The following is an 18684-nucleotide window of genomic DNA, read 5'->3' as shown; positions in this document are numbered from 1 at the left end:
TTTTATCATAACCATCAACAACAACAACAATAATTTCTTCATAATCATCAATAATTTCTTCATCATCTTCAATAATGATTCCTTCATCATCGTCTTATCATCCTTCTTGCTTAATTCTAGGTTCAATTCTAATATTTTCTCCATGAACTAGCTACGGCGCACAAGTTTTTTTTTTAAAAGTAACAGAGGGTTAATCATGCTAATAAGAGTGATGGCTTCTTATCCTGATTGTTAAATTGCCTCATTCATCCAAATCGATTTTGTCACGTTTCTTCATCAATTTCAACCGCAACTCTATCAGCAACATCTTCTACAGCAACAGCAACAACAACCTTAACAGTGAATCTTCATCAATCACTTGCTTATCACTTACATATTCATCGATCTGAGAAATAAAAAACCCATAAATAAAAATCAAGAAATAATAAAAAACAAAACCCCCTCTTTATCAATCTCTATTCTCCTAACCAAAATCAAAATCCACAAATTATTAATAAAAATCCACACTTAAGGTTAGAGAGAATATGTGAAGGGAATCGTGTGAAATCAATAATTGGTTGAGTGTTTTTGCAGATACAGGTGACTATTGAGGAAGAGAGAGTGAGCAAGAAGAGAAGAAAAGAGAGACCCAGAAATCAAAAATAAGTTAATCAACCCAGAAATCATCTTTCTCGAACCTAATTTGATGAAATCGAACCCAGAAATCAAAAGCTTCGATTTATTGTTTGAGATCGAATTTTTCCGTGTTCTTTAAATTTGCAATCCATCAAAGCTTCAATTTTGTGTTCGAATTGTATTTGAAATGGTTGGGATTTGATTTCAGAAATGTTTTACTGATTCAATTCGATAGCATCGGTTTTGTAATGGAGGAGGCAATGGTGGTTGGGTGGGGGCGGTGGTGGGAGAGAAGAGAGAAGGACGAAGACGGTAATGGTGGAGGAGCGTAGAAGAGAAGAGGAAAAGAAAATGATAGCAGGGGTATTTTAGTCATTTCGTATAAATCTGATGAAAATAGGAGTTATCATATGTTGTGAGTCCACGGTATGCCAGATGTGCTTTTCAAATCCAACCATTGATCACAAATCAAAACTGACATGTGGCAAAGGTTAACTGTTTTTTGACAAAAACTAACATAAGGGACCACTATAGTAAACGGAGGTATACTTAAGGGACCACTTTGAGACAGTTTAAAGTTAGGGGACCAAATTGAAATCCAAAAATAAGTTAAGGGACCAAAGGTTTAATTAAGCCATAAATTAATTGAGTAGTTCTTCTAGAATAACAATTATATTCTCTTGAAATCATATATGAAAATTACAAACTTCTTCAATATTTTCTAATCCTAATTATTTTGTAATATACATTTTATTTAGAACATAGAAGAAAACAAATAAGTAAGAACTATTCATCAAAAAAAAAGGAAGAAGAAAATTACATACAAGCTATATTTTTACGCATCTGTCATTCACCCCATCTCAAACGCTAAAACGGAAGGCTCTCCCTTGCCGCCGCCGCCGCTGCCACCACCCTTTTCTCCCCCGCATCATCGCCAAATCGCCCTTGTTTAGCCAAACAAACCACAATTTCTTCATCTGCTTAACCTTCTCTATCATTTTATCTCAACAAATCACAAAAAGAGCATATCTGAAAAATGGGTCATATCGTTTAATGGAGTTTTTTGAGCAATCCACGATTGTTGCATCAATCGAGTTCATTGTCCTTCATTATCTACCTCTCCTTAACACTTTCTTTGAAGAATCGCATTAACATAGGTATTCAATTTTTTTTTCGATCTTTCTTTCAATACAGTTTTGCATGTCTTATATTGTTTGCTTTATTCATATTATTTTTTTGCAAAATCCCGTGTTCCATACTTCTTCTTAATTTTCAAAATTAAATAATTTACTTTATCAAAAAAAATTAAATAATTTATTTTTGTGTGTGTGTTAGGTTTCTATTCCTTTTGATTGTGTTACATTTGAATTTGAAACTGATATATTGAAATTGGAAAATACATGATAAGCAGAACATGATACGCAGATCCTGTAAACTTGAGGGTTCTATTCATAGAATAGAAGTATATCGAAATTGAAAAAACATGATAAGCAGAACCAGTAAATGAATAGAAATGATATTATTTTGTAACTTACATGAATCTTGAAATGAGTAAATAAAGTAGTTTTTTTATTGCAATTCGGGTAGATGTCCATGTCCTTGCCATGCCCAAGAGTTTTTTGACTTGGACAATCTAACTCAAGTACTTTCATAATACAACAATCACATTGTATCATTTTCAATCATGTTGAGCTACAAATATTTACAAATTTTAAATAAAAGCATTTGTAAATTAGTTTTTGTGAAACTGTTGGCAGGTACGCAGGGATCATATATAATGGAGACAAATAGTGAGGTAAGACCATCAAAAGTTCAAGCAGGTGCGTGTTTTTTGTGGAAGTAGTCATGGCCCGAAAAGTAACTATTAAGGAGCTGCCACTAAACCTGGAAAATAATTGGTATGTGCTGATTATTAATAAGTTATGCTTATCTTGTTGATCTATTAAGTAGCTAAATTATATATAATGATCATATTCTTCATTGTTGTTTTTTAGTGTAGTGATCATGTACTTTTGCATAACAAAAGATGAATTGAGGAATAATACTATGACAATAATAATCAACACATATCATGGCTGACATAGATGGTTAGCCTACATGATTAAAATATATAAATGACAATAAAGCAAGCCATATAGGAAGCTGCCCCAAGCATTGCAGTGTTTATATGGATCACGTGCTTGGTTATCAAGTCAATGTACAAACACAAGATAAGATTCAAACCACCCAAATCCAATAAAAACAACTTAGCTAATGTCTAACGACCTCAAACAGAACAATACTCAAATAAAAAAGGAAATGGTATTCATGCGCATACGCACCGGTTAAAGTCAAAGATTGTTTGATTACATTATTACTGGTACAACATATTGAAAAATCATTGTCTTGTAATTTCTTCAAACATTAAATACTCGAAATATAGATCGTCGACCAACGTACACGTATCGAAACCTTAGCATGTCACCCTCTCTGAAGTTGTTGCATTCGCAAAATTCTTTCCAACGAACACCTATCTTTGTTGAATTACTTGGGCTTTCCTTGCAATAAACGCCGAACAACGTAAAATAAAGATTGTCACTGCACAGTGTCATCTGTCCCATTCCATGCCCTCTAACATAGTCTTCAAATCTACCACTCAGCTTCTACAAAAGTTATAACATCCAATGTCATTGGTGAGGTCATTAACATAAACATTGACAAATCAAATTATACTTTACATGACAGAATAATGAAATAGTTAAACGAAACTTAACCAATTTGCTCTTTTGAGCAGATATGCCTCTTAGCTTCAAATCAAAACATATGGTTGTTCTTTTGTTGTTACATCTGCTATGGAAAGTTGGATATTCATCGAAATTGTCCTTGTATTCTGTCGCTAGCAATTCAAACACGCCTTCCCCATAATATCCAATACGCATGGTCTCGTAAAATTCTCTTAGTTCAGGCCAACCCAAAGTTAGAATTGGATATGGACTGTGTCCTTCAAAGTCAACCATCTTATAATTTCCATCTGGTCGTTTGAACTTCCATTTGTTTCCTAGACCATTCCCATAAGATTTCAAAAAATCTAGATCCACTTCGCCGTAAGACTGGAAAACTCAGCGCAACAAAATACAAAGTTAATTACATGTCATTCATACACTACCCATTTTCCTTCATTAAGGAAAACTATTATATCATTAGGTTTAGAGACAGGCACGATCTTTACCTGTTTTGCCATGTGAACTGTTGTAAAACCTCCTACCGGGTACTGCTCGTCTCCACCCTCCATTGGATTCGGTAATGTTGTTGTTAATTCAAGAGTGCCTGATATTCAGGCTAACATGAGCTTTATAAATATAAATATCCCTTGGATTGGGATCTCTTGTTCTTGTTTGTTTATGGGGTGTATTACTGTGAGCAGAAATTGTAGTTAGGGACAAAATAGATGTAGTTGTCAATGTATAGTATGTTTATGTAAATTTATCAAACATCATGAAAATGTATTGCAGTACAACATTAAGGAAAAAGAAGCATAAACTTAATTGGCTAGCAAAATGTATGAAGGCTTTTTGGCATGATGGAGATGAGTGAATGAGATTGGAAGGCAGTGGTTTAAATACAGGGGAGAGGAGCGTGAGAGAGAGAAAGAGGGAGGAAGAGAAAAAAAATAAAGAAATAAGGAGCTTGGTGTGCAAGAAAGTTTAATTGCTGCGACGGATTATTCAATGGCTGTAGTATCCTATTTGTGATTGTGGTTGGAATGCATTATTGCAATGATATTATGATGTTACTGTGGCCATGTGAACTGACTTAATGTCAAGTCCTATCAAGTTGCATGTAGTCTCGGCCATATTGTTCAGTAAATAGATTGCAATTTCTAGTTTTACTTTCTATTTTCAGTAATGATGCTCCTGAAATGGTTTGGTGGCCTACCTGTTTAATACAACTGGACCTTTTTTATAAACTGACATACATTTTTGAATCCAATGGCCTTGAGTGGATTAACAAAAAACAATTCTACCGTGTCATTGACCTTAGGCCTTCACCATGATTCTTGTGAGAAATCAACCAATTCTAATGCCATGTATCAAACACGTATTATCGTTATGAATGTCAATCACGTAAATTTAATTGTTGTGAAGCCACTTTTTTTTTCTTTCAAAATCAATCAAGTATATGACTACAATACTTTCAATCTCCATTTTGCTACCAGTACTCATATTCAATAGTTACGTTATCTCTTTTCGGTTGGTGTTGTATGGCCTAATGGTCTCTTTTATGCATATATTAATGTTCATAAAAGGTACTCACAATTTTAATTAACTGTGCATTATTACATTTATCGCAGGATTTGGGATCTGATAGAAACATGGAATTTAGCGAAAAACCAAAGTACATGTCAATTTCAATATAGATGAGTTAGACGTTGTACATACCTCATTAAACTTGCTGGAGAAAATTCATGGTTTGGGTTTAAAAGAGGACATGCCAAACCCGGAAGAGGTGATTGTCCAAGAAGGGGATGACGTCAAACATAAACTGGAAAAGTAACTACAAAGTTATTTTGTTTTCTTCTGATTTATTAATTAGTGGACTGTGAAGGTTTTACTCGTAGTGTTCACTTCATACGAACATTTAATGTATTCGCCTCAATTCTCATACCTCAAACGTGGAATCCAGGAGTAATGTTGCTCGACAATAATCTAGTTTATAACATCATTTGTCTATCCTTTGTCCAAAAAAAAAATCATTTGTCTATCTATTTTTTCACTAAATAAATACGTAACACCAGGCCTTAAAAAAATTTAACAAATAATTCGAACATACAAAATAATGCATGTTTATGGTCTAAACAAAATAAAATAAAATTCGGACATACAAAAGCTTATAAGAAGGATTTGATACATATTTATGGTCTAAACTCGTAAGACCCCTGCATTAAAATTTTAATAACATCTGACTCTCATTCCTAAAATATAATAAAACACCAAAAGAATAAAACACCAGAAGAAGACTTTGCAAAGAGACAATTCACTGAAATACTCGCAATAAAACCAATGAGGCTATTCTCATAAACCACACACCAAAATTAGCTAACATGGTGCTGCTTTACATTATTTTTTCCAAATAGGCAACGGATAGCCACACAAAAGTAGTAAAGCCTGCAAACTTACTGCCAACACAACAATTGCTTTTGACTAAGTGGCCAACAACAGTAGCCAGTAGCCCATCCAATTAGGAAAAAGGGTAACATTGCCAACAGTACCAATGAAAAATAGTGATAAATACTATTCAGATCAGATTCTATAAATACACTACATAATGCAATAATACTCACACCATTCCCAAAAAAAAACTACATATTCATTAACCCAGTAATATTACAAAATGGGTAAAGCTTTCTTAATCTACATCACCATATTTATAGTCATCTACATCATTGTTAGCATCATCAATATCGAAGAAATAGGAGCGGATTTAGCGGGTATTATTATAATTATCATCCTCCCACTCTTAGTTATTGCATGGATCGTTACCATCTGCCTTGACAGATATCTGGATTAGGTCAGTAACCTCCATTACGTACTACTTACTATTAAATAAGATGTAGTTTCGATGGTTGTGATCGAAGATCATCAGCCCATGCAAGGTGGGGAACTTTTGTTGTTTCGGTGGTACATGTTACATGTAAGCATCTTCCATAATAGAGGTCCGGGGTTCAACTGCCTGTCAAGGAAGATAATCTGAAGTAGTATGTAGTAAACTTTATATTTACCCTTTACACTTTATCTAATTTAATGTCAACTGTTGTGCGTGGATTACCACTATGTGTAATTGTAATTGCTACCCTTATATGATATTATGCATCTTGTATCGCCTAATATATAAATGCAGTGTTTTAGTTGACCCCAAAATATCGTATATATCAAAAACCATTCAGGCAATTTAACACCCAGATAATTCCATTAAATGCATTCAGATATAGATACAACAACATAGATATCCAAAGACCACATTAATATACAAGGAATCCGGGATTATCCCAAGAACATACAAATAACATCGCGGAAAACACGTTCAACCCACACCTAAACACTAACAGTAAGTATTCAACAACAAAATAGACGAACTACATTATTGGTAATAAAGTATGATAAAGTAGGATGAAACGCACACCAGAGAAAACTTCTGTCATCAACCTCACAGATGAAATCCAAAGCAGCCTATATCTTCTGAAAGACCTCGTGGTAGACAACATTCATCGTCGAATTCGAAGGTTGGCCACTGTCATCAGTTATCAACATCTTCAACCCCCGCCTAGATTTTACTCTTGACAACGCAACATACAACTGACTATCCATAAAAACAGGCCTCGGAAGATAAAGCCCAACATTCGACAGAGTTTGTCCTTGGCTTTATTGATTGTCATGGAAAAACACAATCAAAGGAAATTGGTGCCGCTGGAAGGTGATTGAAACATTGGCATCAGATGGAATTAGGTTCATTCGAGTGATATACACCAATTCTCCGCTATGTGGACCAGTAACAATTTGAGCATCAATCACATTCTTCCCCAATGATTGTATAATCAGTCGGGTGCCATTACAAAGACCAGAAGAGACATCAATGTTCCTAAGCAACATGACTGAAACACCCACCTTTAAGCGCAATACGTGGTTGGGCAACCCCGAATATTTAATATCATTAAAAAATTCAGTCGTGACCCACTGTTTGTCAATACCTACATCCTCATCACACTTACAAATTGTATCGCAACTCAAGTACTATTTGCATTCCCCAGGCATCAAGTCAATTACATAGTCGTTAACTTTTTCAACCAGCTCTAGAGTTGGGGCCAATATGGCACGATCTTTGAAAAATCCCTCGTTTTGCATGTTTATCAACAAATTTGGACAAGTTGACTCAACAATGTCCCTTATACCATTGCCTGAATTTCTAGCCTGAAGATCCTCAGGGATTTCAACCATTCCTTCACCGTCACTCATATCACCAACCATACCGTCCCCAATGTCAAGAATCCACTTGCAAACTGTCTCATCGAATCCTTCTCGGTAGGATCTATCGGTGATTCCAACCTCATATTTTTTGTCAGCTTCAATACTTTGCAACCACGCAACAAATGTGAAGAATTGATTGTTGCATGAACCACGTCGGCACGTCCGCCCTTTGGGACAACCGGCAGAATCTGACGAAAATCACCACCTAAGACCAGTGTTTTCCCCCAAACGGCATACCAAGCGAATTTTCAACGACATTGTTCATGATATCTTGCATAGTTCTACTAAAAGCCTCGATCGCTAGCCTATTAACCATTGGGGCTTAATCCCAAATAATCAAACTTGCCATGACCAATAATTCGGCCTTCTTGCTTCCTTTCTCAATCATACAGCTCGACTTCTCCGTCAATACCATAGGGATAGCAAACTGAGAATGAGCTATCTTCCCACCCGGAAGTAATATGGATGCAATCCCGCTAGATGCAACATTTAAGACAATCTTACCCTCCGAACGAAACCGAAACGACAATGCATTCCAGAGATATGTTTTACCAGTACCGCCAAAACCATCAACAAAGAACATACGACCCAAATCCCTCTCAACGATATCCACAATCTGATTATACGCAAATAACTGCTCGGGAGTCAATGTAGCATACAATTCATTATGCTTGGATAACATGTCACCTGTGTCATATGACAATTCATTCGCCAACAACACATTATTGAAGGCCTCAACAACAGGCGAATCTATCTACGACATACAATCATAATCCTCCAAACTTTTTCCATTCTGTCTCAAGAGCGTGTCTATCTCGACCAAGCAAAGTTGTTTCAGCTCATCATTTGATATGATCAGATCTTCAAGTAATCCACATCCATGAGGCCATTTAGTTTTCATCTAAACCCATTATACAATAAACTAATTAATTCAATAAATATAGTTAAACAAAATTGATGTACTTAAAATCAAACATATATACCTGGAGAATTAAGAATTCATCGTCTATTGTATAAAATCCCCTCTGATAGTGTTTCCCATGTTTGTTCCCATACATGCAAGGGATCACTAAGAGATGAACTGATCAAGTAATTCGTTAACACTTTACGGATGTAGGCTCCAGAAGCGAGAACAGAAATCTCATGTATAACGCCCACAAACTTCCGACATTGGCCAGCAATCCCAATGCACCGCAAGCCCCACGATAACAATCGTACACAATGCCATCAACAGTCCGTATATCTTCAAAACTGGCACAACCAACTTGAACTTTTAATAGTTACCGCATATAGTATAGCTCACGATTGCTTGGTGGGACAAATGTCAGTCTGCCAATGGAATGGCCACTTTTACGTGGATGCCACGCACGCTTGCCCGAATCATATGCGAACAACGTTGGAAAAAAGGATATGTGAGCCCACGACCAGATGGGTACTCTTTATTTGCCTCCATCCATGCAAGGAACATTGTGTTTTTACCCTTATTTCGTGCTAACACACCACCCAAATCAGATGTATCATTGAATAAGACCATTTGTTGATCACATAAATGAAAAGTCAACCTTTGCACAGGGGGCCACCTATCATGAATATCGAAGGCAAAAATCCTCCATATAGACTCAGAGGGGGATAAATATCTACAATCATAGTATTGCTGAATGTCATAAATGCATTCGTCATCACCAACCTATAAACTGGCAGTCTCCCTGTCAATACCTTTGGTGATATATTTGAAGAGATGATTTATGCAATTTGACCTATTGCACAATTCAATGTTGACATGGGCCTAATACTTCATAATCAGTGTCGGGTTATACGGAACGACATTCCGATTGTCCAATACAATATCTTTCTTGGAGACAGTAACCCCTAGATCTCGACGCCGATACATAGGATATCCACTTTCATCGAATGTAGTCCTGGGACAGAATTTTTTTGGATAAAACTGTGTACAGCGACGGTCCTTCATGTATGGTGAACTAAGACTGACAAATCCACACGGTCCATGAATCATGACATTGGTCACTGCAGCATACAATTTCAAAAATTTCCTCTCGTCGGGCAACTCAGCACAAATAACCGAATCAATTGCTTCGGGGGTCTCGAGTTTATCACGCTAGTCAAGCCATAGCAAAATATGAGCATGGGGCAAACCCCTCTTCTGAAACTCGATAGTGTACAAACCTGAGGCAAATAACACATACGGATGTCAACCTCCTCACGTTATCACAAGAAGGCAAGAGTGTTAATTGGAAACAAAATAAAAAAATAAATAATCAATAAATAAAAGGCTTAATTACACTTTTGGCCCCCTAAGTATCCAAAAGTTGCGATTCAGGCCCCCTAAAAAAAATAACTCTTTTCAGGCCCCTTAAGTTCACTTTTGGTTGCAATTTTGGCCCCCTAGCCCAATTTTGACCCAGTCAACAGACACGTCAGCGCCACGTGTGTAAATTTTTTTATTTTATTTTTTTAATTTATAAAAGATATAAAAAAATTTGTAATTAAAAAAATGTTTTTTTATTACAGAAATAAAAATGTTTTTTTTAATTACAAAAAAAATTGAAAAAAAAATCTGAAAATTAATAAAAAATTGGAAAAAAATATTATAAAATTCTGGAAAATTGAAAAATAAATAAAAAATTTAAAAAAATAAAACAATTCTGGAAAATTGAAAAATTAATAAAAAATGATTAAAAAAATAAAATAATCTAAAAAATTCTGAAAAAAATCTGGAAAAAAATTTTCTGAAAAAAATTAAAATTCTGGAAAAATGAAATTTTCGAAATTTTAATGAAAAATAAAAATTCTGGAAAATATTTAAAAAAAATTCGAAATTTTCGAAAAAATTAAAAAGATTAATAATTTTTAAAAAAATGAAATTTTTGAAATTTTCATTAGTATTTCTCGAAATTTTGAAATTTTCATTAGTATATATGTCGAGCTTAGGTTTTTTCAGTGTATTTTTCGAAACTTCTAAATTTTCGTTAGTATTTTTTCCGGAAAAATTTTCATTAGTATTTTTTCCGGGAAATTTCCATTATGTGTATTCCGGTTTACAAAAAATTATGTGTATTCCGGTTTATAAATACACAAAAATTCCCGGAAAAAATACTAATAAAAATTTCGAAAATTTTTAAATATTTTCCGTATTTTCCAGAATTTTCAATTTTTTCAATTTTCCAGAATTCCGTTTTCAAATTTTCCAGATATTTTCGAAATTTTTAAATTTTTTAAATTTTTTTCAATTTTTAAATTTTTTAATACTAATGAATTTTCAATTTTTTTAATCATTTTTTTTTATTAATTTTTCCTAAATTTTTAAATTTTTCCGTATTTTTTCAATTATTTTTCATTTTTATTAATTTTTCAATTTTCCAGAATTTTTTAATATTTATTTTCAATTTCTTTATTAATTTTTCAATTTTCCAGAATTGTTTTCAATTTTTTTTATTAATTTTTCAATTTTTCAGAATTTTTAATATTTTTTTCCAATTTTTTATTAATTTTTCAGAATTTTTAAACAAAAAATTCAATTTTTTATTAATTTTTCATTTTTTAATTACAAAATTAAAAAAAAATATTAAAAAATTCAAATATGCGTCCACGTCAGCGTTGACTGGGTCAAAATTGGGCTAGGGGGCCAAAATTGCAACCAAAAGTGAACTTAAGGGGCCTGAAAAGAGTTATTTTTTTTAGGGGGCCTGAATCGCAACTTTTGGATACTTAGGGGGCCAAAAGTGTAATTAAGCCTAAATAAAAACATAAACGATGAACTTACTGGCTATTACTCTCCCAAAAAACTGTCCCTTCCTGAAGTCAGCCATCATTTCCTGGAGTTTAACATGAAACACCCTGCAACATAGGCAAAGGCTACGGTGGGAGACCTCTTTAGGTCTCCTACCGTAGGAGACTTGAACTTTTTTTTTTGTTTTGTTTCCAAAATAGATGTCAACCATTGGATGTAGTTGAAAACTTTTGAATGGCTGAGATTCACATGTTAAATGATCCACTAGGATTTTATTATTTAAACATCTATATTCATTTTGAAAAGGGTGTTTTTGGCATTGTTGGTAAAACTGGAAAAATTCCCAGCAAGCTCATAGAAGCTCATGATCTTGGAAATTATCACAAAATAAAAGCACCAGATCAATATATGTAACTTCTGGGTTCTACGTGTAGCAGTGTTGGTTTTTGTTTTTAAAAGAAAAAAGGTTGGTGTTATATACATCATACATGGAACGCATATCCTAGCTTTAATTCACAAAATCAAAATCATATATATCCTAACAATTTATAAGATAGCAAAAGTATTTACAACAAATAATTATTAATAATCAACACTAATTTGCAGCTGATTTGATTCTCAAAAAAAAAAATTTGGAAAGAGGCAAAGTTGGGAATTAGGCAAAATAATCTCACAACTGTGATTTATTTTATCATAGAAAGTTCTAATTTACTGAGTTTCAATTTTCTGGGTTTGATATTTGTAAAAAAAAAAATTATGGGTTTGATAATTGAAATGGCTTTATCTTTCCTAAACCCAGAAACTCATCCACAAACAAAATATTCATTCTCAAATTCATCCCTAAACCCATAGTCCATCTTCAAATCTAATCTTCAAACCCAGAAATCCCTAAATCATGAAATTCTCAATCATTTCATCTCCTCAGTTTATCTAAATCACGAATTGCTCAGACCCATAAACTTTGAAGTTGGAAACGACTTTGGGAAGTGAAGAAGAAGAGCAAAAGGGTGATGAATTTCGAATGGAAGAAGAAGGGGGTTTATAGTACACTACCAGATCTAAAAATCTGATACACATCTTGGTTTGCAGTTTCACGTCTACCACAGTGAATTCAAGCAATACTGAAAGGAGATGTATGATGTTGTTGGATCCAAACTATGAAGAATGAATGTTTCTGCAAGCAATGTTTTTGTTGTAATGGTGTTAATCCAGATATAAGATCTAAGTGAGATAACAACATTTTAATTAATTGGAATTTCCAATATTGACCCTGTGGTTAAATGAAAATATTTAAATACAATTTACTTCCAATATTAGGTAACATGGTAAAAAAAAAAAAAAAAGTCTTCATTATGGTCTCCTATGGTGAGAGACCTATTAAGGTCATGCACCCTAAATGGAGCCCTGCAACATATATCTAGCCTGAATGCAGCATAATTACCAGACTTTGATAAATGACGCTGGATCTCGACCCATTTGGGATTGCATGTCACAATAAGGAATAGGTCAGGATATCCATACTTCTTGCAAATAGCCATTGCATCCTGGCAATTATTGAACATAATCTTCCTTCCACCTGTAAACCAAGACGGCAAGACCACCCTTGTCCCAACAGAAGAGGCCTAAAATCACCTCTGCCAATAACCTCCTCAACAGCTCTTAAAAAACCAGAACGGATTGAATCCTGATTATTTCTAACATAAGATAGCCGTTGAGACTCAATTATTGAATACAAATCCACGACAAATTGTTGAAAAAGTCTTCTACCCTACAGAAGAATAGAATCTTCTGTCGCCCTCTCTTGTATTCGAAATGCGACGAACTCACGCAAACTAATGCGCACACGCTTCTTTACCGATCATGTTTGAGTCATCTTGTTCAACTCAATATGCTCTTCATACTGATCCTCCTCATATGGAAACAATAACGGATATTGCAATGGAATATACTTGGAATGAGTCTCATGGATACATTGAAGACAAACATCCTTTTCTCGAACAACGATATCACGACCATCTTCGGAACTATCAAAGTCACCCACAATCAAGGTTGTAACCTCCCCAATCTCAGGGACATTGTAAGTCCGAGAATCATGCGACCTATGGCGAAACAACCGCAACCGAACCGGTACATCTTCGTTCGATCGTTTAAAGTCACGCACCATTCGGAAGCTCTTCACCAACACATTATGCTCGTCCATTACATTCAAATATCAGCTACCAGAGATGAATCAAGACCACATCCATCCGAATGCTCACTGAAAATTACAATTGAGAAATAATAGTAGTGTCCGTAATAAGTGGCGTAAAACAACAAACCAGATACAATTATTTAATACAATACCTGAAATGTGAAAGCCTATTCGCTAATTCATTTTCAGTATCATATATATATAGTTGACAGAACTTAGGTCGATGACCCTCTGGTGGAAGCAAACTTCCAATGCGATGATAATTTTGTCCTGAAATAACAAACTGAGGTGGACCACGTCCATCATTCCCCCTAGACTCGACACGACCACCCATGGAAGTAAAGGAGAACATATTGTTATAGGACTGAATATTGGATATAAATGCAGAACTTCGAGGATCAATCCTATTAAATAAATTTCGAAGCAATCGAGGGGGCACTATCATTAAAGGAATAAATATTTTTCCCTTCATACAACATATCGAAACCTTCGGCAGAAGAGCATTCCGAAACTTTTCAGTACGTTCCCCATACCAGACCAAAGCCCCACAATCCTGACAAACCGTAGTCATGCCACCAATATCCAGGTATTCTGCAGCAAATATGATTCAAAAAAGCAATATATCACTAAAAATCTCACCATGATTAATAAACAGTTACTCCTCACAATCCTAATTACCTTGATTCTCACTCAATAGGAGTAATTCGGCCATGGGTTCGTGTACGTCGACAATATCAGTTCCATTGTGATCTTCAGGAGGCAATGTAGCATTACATACAGTAATCAAGGTAAAATGATATAGTGTCAAATTATAAATGAATTCTAAACAACGAAAATTTACGAAATAAACCACACAATATAACCTAATGAAGGATTCTGTGTAGACTGTCTATTAAAGTCAAGGGTAAAACCAATACGCTGTCCTTGGCTCACATCTGCATACGAAAACAACACAAAACTCATAAATAAATAAATAAATAAACTCTGCACAGCATACAACACAAACAAATAAGTGCATTAAACTAACAGCTTCGTTCAGACCAACGGCGCGGTTGTGATCATCTCCTAGCCGCATTTAATTTTTGTCTTCTCTCGAGCCTCTGTTGTCTATATGTTTCAGCCCGATCGGGACCATAACCACCCTCCATTAACGCAACTGCACAAAAACACGATGAATATATGGAGGTAAGAACTACATAAAAGCAAAGTCTCAATCAATTTATCCACCCCAGTACGCATACAACAACCCAAAGAACCACTAAATGCATCACGTACCTTCAATTACAACATGTTGTGCCGCAAAGAAAAAACACAGGCGTGAACTTGAATATATCAGTGGCAGCCATGCAATCTTCCCAATTTATAGCTAACGATCCTAGAGTAGTGCACATCAGCAATGCCAAGTAGGCGAATTAAATTACAAAAAAACACCAATAGTCGTCGCTTACCGGGGGAGGCTAAATCAATACAAACCACTGTCTAATTCAATCACACTTTATTTCTGAAACCATTAAAAAAAACACCTGCTAGCGAAGCATAGGTCAGTGAACAAAATATATGCAAGTGGGGGCCATAATGGAATTGTCACAAACACCAGCCATATGTACTAACACACGAAAGCCTCAGATAATGAAGGACCATAAAAAACAAAAGAAACATGTAACTCATGTATAAAGGATAAAGGATAAATATAAAGAAAGAAAGGTATACATGTATACACATGCATATCTCAGGCGATGTACAACACATTTAAAGTGTATATATATATATATATAATATAGTTAAAGTAGAAGTATAAAGCGCACATATATAAGTCGTAGGAAGCAAGTATTGACATGCCCAGAGCGACATATATATCGTAATAGACAATTAGGCCAAAGCTGAGTGATTGTGACACAATATAATAAAATATTGTATGTAAACCAACATATTGGATGACAACGACTAATCACAGACAACTTAAAATAAACATAATCAAACAACAATGGCACACAGTTTATACGGAAGGGTGGACGATCAAATAGGAGAATTAAAAAAATGCTGAGATTGATAACCATGTATTATTGTAAATAAAATTATTAAACGGCGTCGAAGGCCACTTACACATACAATTACACCGCGATAGATCTATATCGAACGGATTGACACCACGAATATGGTTGTCGAATTTTGAGGGACTCATCGATGTATTAGATTCATATAATACAGTACATAACCACCAGAACCATCGAAGCTAATCCAACCATCGTACACAGATTCTCCGCACCAATCAAACTAAGTGTACATTCGTCCAAGATGTGTAAGCAACACCCCAATTACGGTGCGTACACTACCATCATCGCGACGAGAGCAAGGAACGATCATCCCACTCCCACCACACGTTCGCCATAATGTGAAATCTAACTCATGTCTATCACAACAAAACATAATTAGACATACCTTATTACGTTGACATTGATCATGCTCTATATCCCTTTACATCGATAAAATGCAGGCTCTTAATTGCATTTCGATTTTTTTTAGCGAAAAAAAGAAGAACTGGTTTCTATAAATTTATACAAATATATTAATACATTGTACCTGTAATATGAAGTTACTTAAGTCTCAGAGTCATTTTTTTCTGAATACAACTAAGTTCCTAGAAATTCAAACCTCAAGCACAAAGATCTATTCTAATTAATATTAAGTATTAATATTGAGTAATATATACACTATATTGAAGCTAATTATTTACTAATTAGGTAGGCTTGTTTGATCAAGATCACCATCTAATGACATAAAAACTTCATCAAGCCATGACACATATGTTCCATTATCATCAAAATCCTCATCGCTATAACAACAGCTTGCACCTTGTTGTGACATCTTCTTTTCCTTTTCATAAATTTCCATTAAAATCAAGCCAAGACCAACAACGGTAAATCCTTCATTGGTTGCATGCTGTGGGGGTGACAATTATAGTTAGACACAATAGCATCAAAACGTTTATTGCACCGTAGTCATCAAAATCACACATCCACCATGTCTTTTAATTGAATATAATATAGTATTAAAAAATTCTAGCCACAAAAATTAACTTGACACTAGAGATTAATACAATTGGTCATGCTTGGTACAAATATCATTCGATTCACGTATTGAAATGACACAATACGTTAATAGCATATACTTCAAGATGAGCATCATAACACAGGCATAACATCTAGCTCAGATGTTATAACTGCATATGAAAAAGCAGGTACTGATGTAATCAAACAATATAGGTAGTGAATAGCTACAACATATTAATGATGACACACAATTCTATACAGGAAATCCCAAAAATAAAACATGCAGAGGCAACACCACATGACTTCTACGCTCCAATACCCAACAGAATTGATCAACGCCTCCACCTACTTTGACATAGCCATCACCACAATCCACACTAAACCTAATTATACGAATGGATGCATTGCGGCGACTCAATGGGCCGTATCATATACATGAGAATAACGTACAGAATATATGTATTGCGAACTCACCAGACTAAATCGAGATCTATCACCAATCGTACGCAGGACCGATGTCCAAATTTACGACTAGAACAACGTAACATTCAGACCGATGTCCAAATTTTTTCTGTATACAGCATCAGATGCGTGCAAAGGAAATTGCGTCAGGACCATTAACTCAGATACACACCAGGCAACCGAAACCTGACTGCGTAACATATGCATTTTCGCTGGAATAGACCAAGCCAAAATCCAATCACCTTGAAAATTGTAATCTACCTACGACAGAAAACATTCATAGAACCAGCTTACAACTGCTCCATAGAACGTGATGCAGCCAAACAAATGAGCGCTTACAAAATATATCACATTACAATCCTAAAAATCAACATACATTTTGGAATTAACACACCAGCACAACATACATTATTCATTACAACAACATAACATGGTAACACAAATGTTACACATTGGAGCTGATAGTCTCCCACACATTGACCAAGCCACATTACAACCAATAATTTGCTGCAGACATAACAACCAACAACACATCAACTATTATTTATGGACCACAACACATGCATACAGTGGTCATGCTTACCAGCATTTTAAATCTTAAACATAAAAAAAGATAAAACAGTACAACGTACACCACACCAACAATCCATAGCAGCAAAATACAAACACTAAGAACACCTACGGCCAAGCTAACAGCCACATATATCACACAATTAGTTCAACATCAACATCCAACACAAGATTGGGAGTCTAAACGGGAGGCACACCAACACCACCCCCCCCCCCCCCCCCCCTTCTGCCATAGGTTCAATGGAAGTGGTTGGCACATCCATTCCATCATCCTCAGAAGCACTTCCTGATCCCAAGTTAACAGCAGTCTTGCCCTTCTTATGAGTAGTGGCATTTAGTTTGTGGAAGTCATTGCGCATTTGATGAGAAGGTTCACCATCGTCAAATGCAGGTTTAAACACCAAGTGAAACATATAACACATATAAATCCAAAATACATAAACAACACAAACACATATAAACCAATTGAGATAATATCACACCTTAGCAACACAAACACATATAAACCAAGTTTGAATTTACCCCATTGAAAGGTAAGACAATTGTTGTAGTTGGAATGCACATTCCAACTACAACAATTGTCTTCCTCTGAATGGAGTAATTCAAACTCGTTAAACGGCAGGACTCCAACATCCGACCGACATTCCCATTATTCCTTTCAAAAGATTAAATTCTTGTTAGGCTGGTTTAAATGAAGGTATTGAATTGTCAAGGACTGGACCTCATTCTTTTGACACTTCAATATCGTCATTTAAACCAAACCTATCAAGAATTTAATCTTTTGAATGGAACGATGGGACTGTCGGTCGGACGTTGGAGTCCTGCTGCTTAACGAGTTTGAATTTACCCCATTAAGGGGTAAGATAATTGTTGTAGTTTGAAGGTGCAACCCGAATGTAATATAATGTAATGCAATGTACCTTTTTATTCGAATTTATTCAATACGCAATTTGACTATGAATTCACACTGTCGCAATTTTAATTAATCGAATTCACGTTAGATTTAATTAGTTTTTATTCGAATACGCAATTATTCAAAACACAATT

The 18684-nt window shown here is 35.0% G+C and overlaps 1 long non-coding RNA gene and 1 pseudogene across 1 annotated transcript; one reads left to right on the top strand and one right to left on the bottom strand.

Moving 5' to 3' along the window:
• Positions 1 to 1385: 1385 nt before the first annotated feature.
• LOC146938251 (uncharacterized) lies at positions 1386 to 5299 on the top strand. The gene is made up of 3 exons (XR_015033358.1): positions 1386 to 1772; positions 2373 to 2513; positions 4946 to 5299. It is a non-coding gene; the product is annotated as an uncharacterized LOC146938251 (long non-coding RNA).
• A 1518-nt stretch (positions 5300 to 6817) lies between these two features.
• LOC146938250 (uncharacterized) lies at positions 6818 to 18059 on the bottom strand (annotated as a pseudogene).
• Between the last annotated feature and the right edge of the window lie 625 nt (positions 18060 to 18684).

The sequence above is a fragment of the Medicago sativa genome, chromosome 3, assembly GCF_051527215.1.
Source record: "Medicago sativa cultivar Bolivia chromosome 3, Bolivia_mono, whole genome shotgun sequence".
Classification (NCBI taxonomy): Eukaryota; Viridiplantae; Streptophyta; class Magnoliopsida; order Fabales; family Fabaceae; genus Medicago; species Medicago sativa.
Note: the sequence above shows the minus strand (reverse complement) of the source record. Positions and strands in the feature narration are given on the sequence as shown.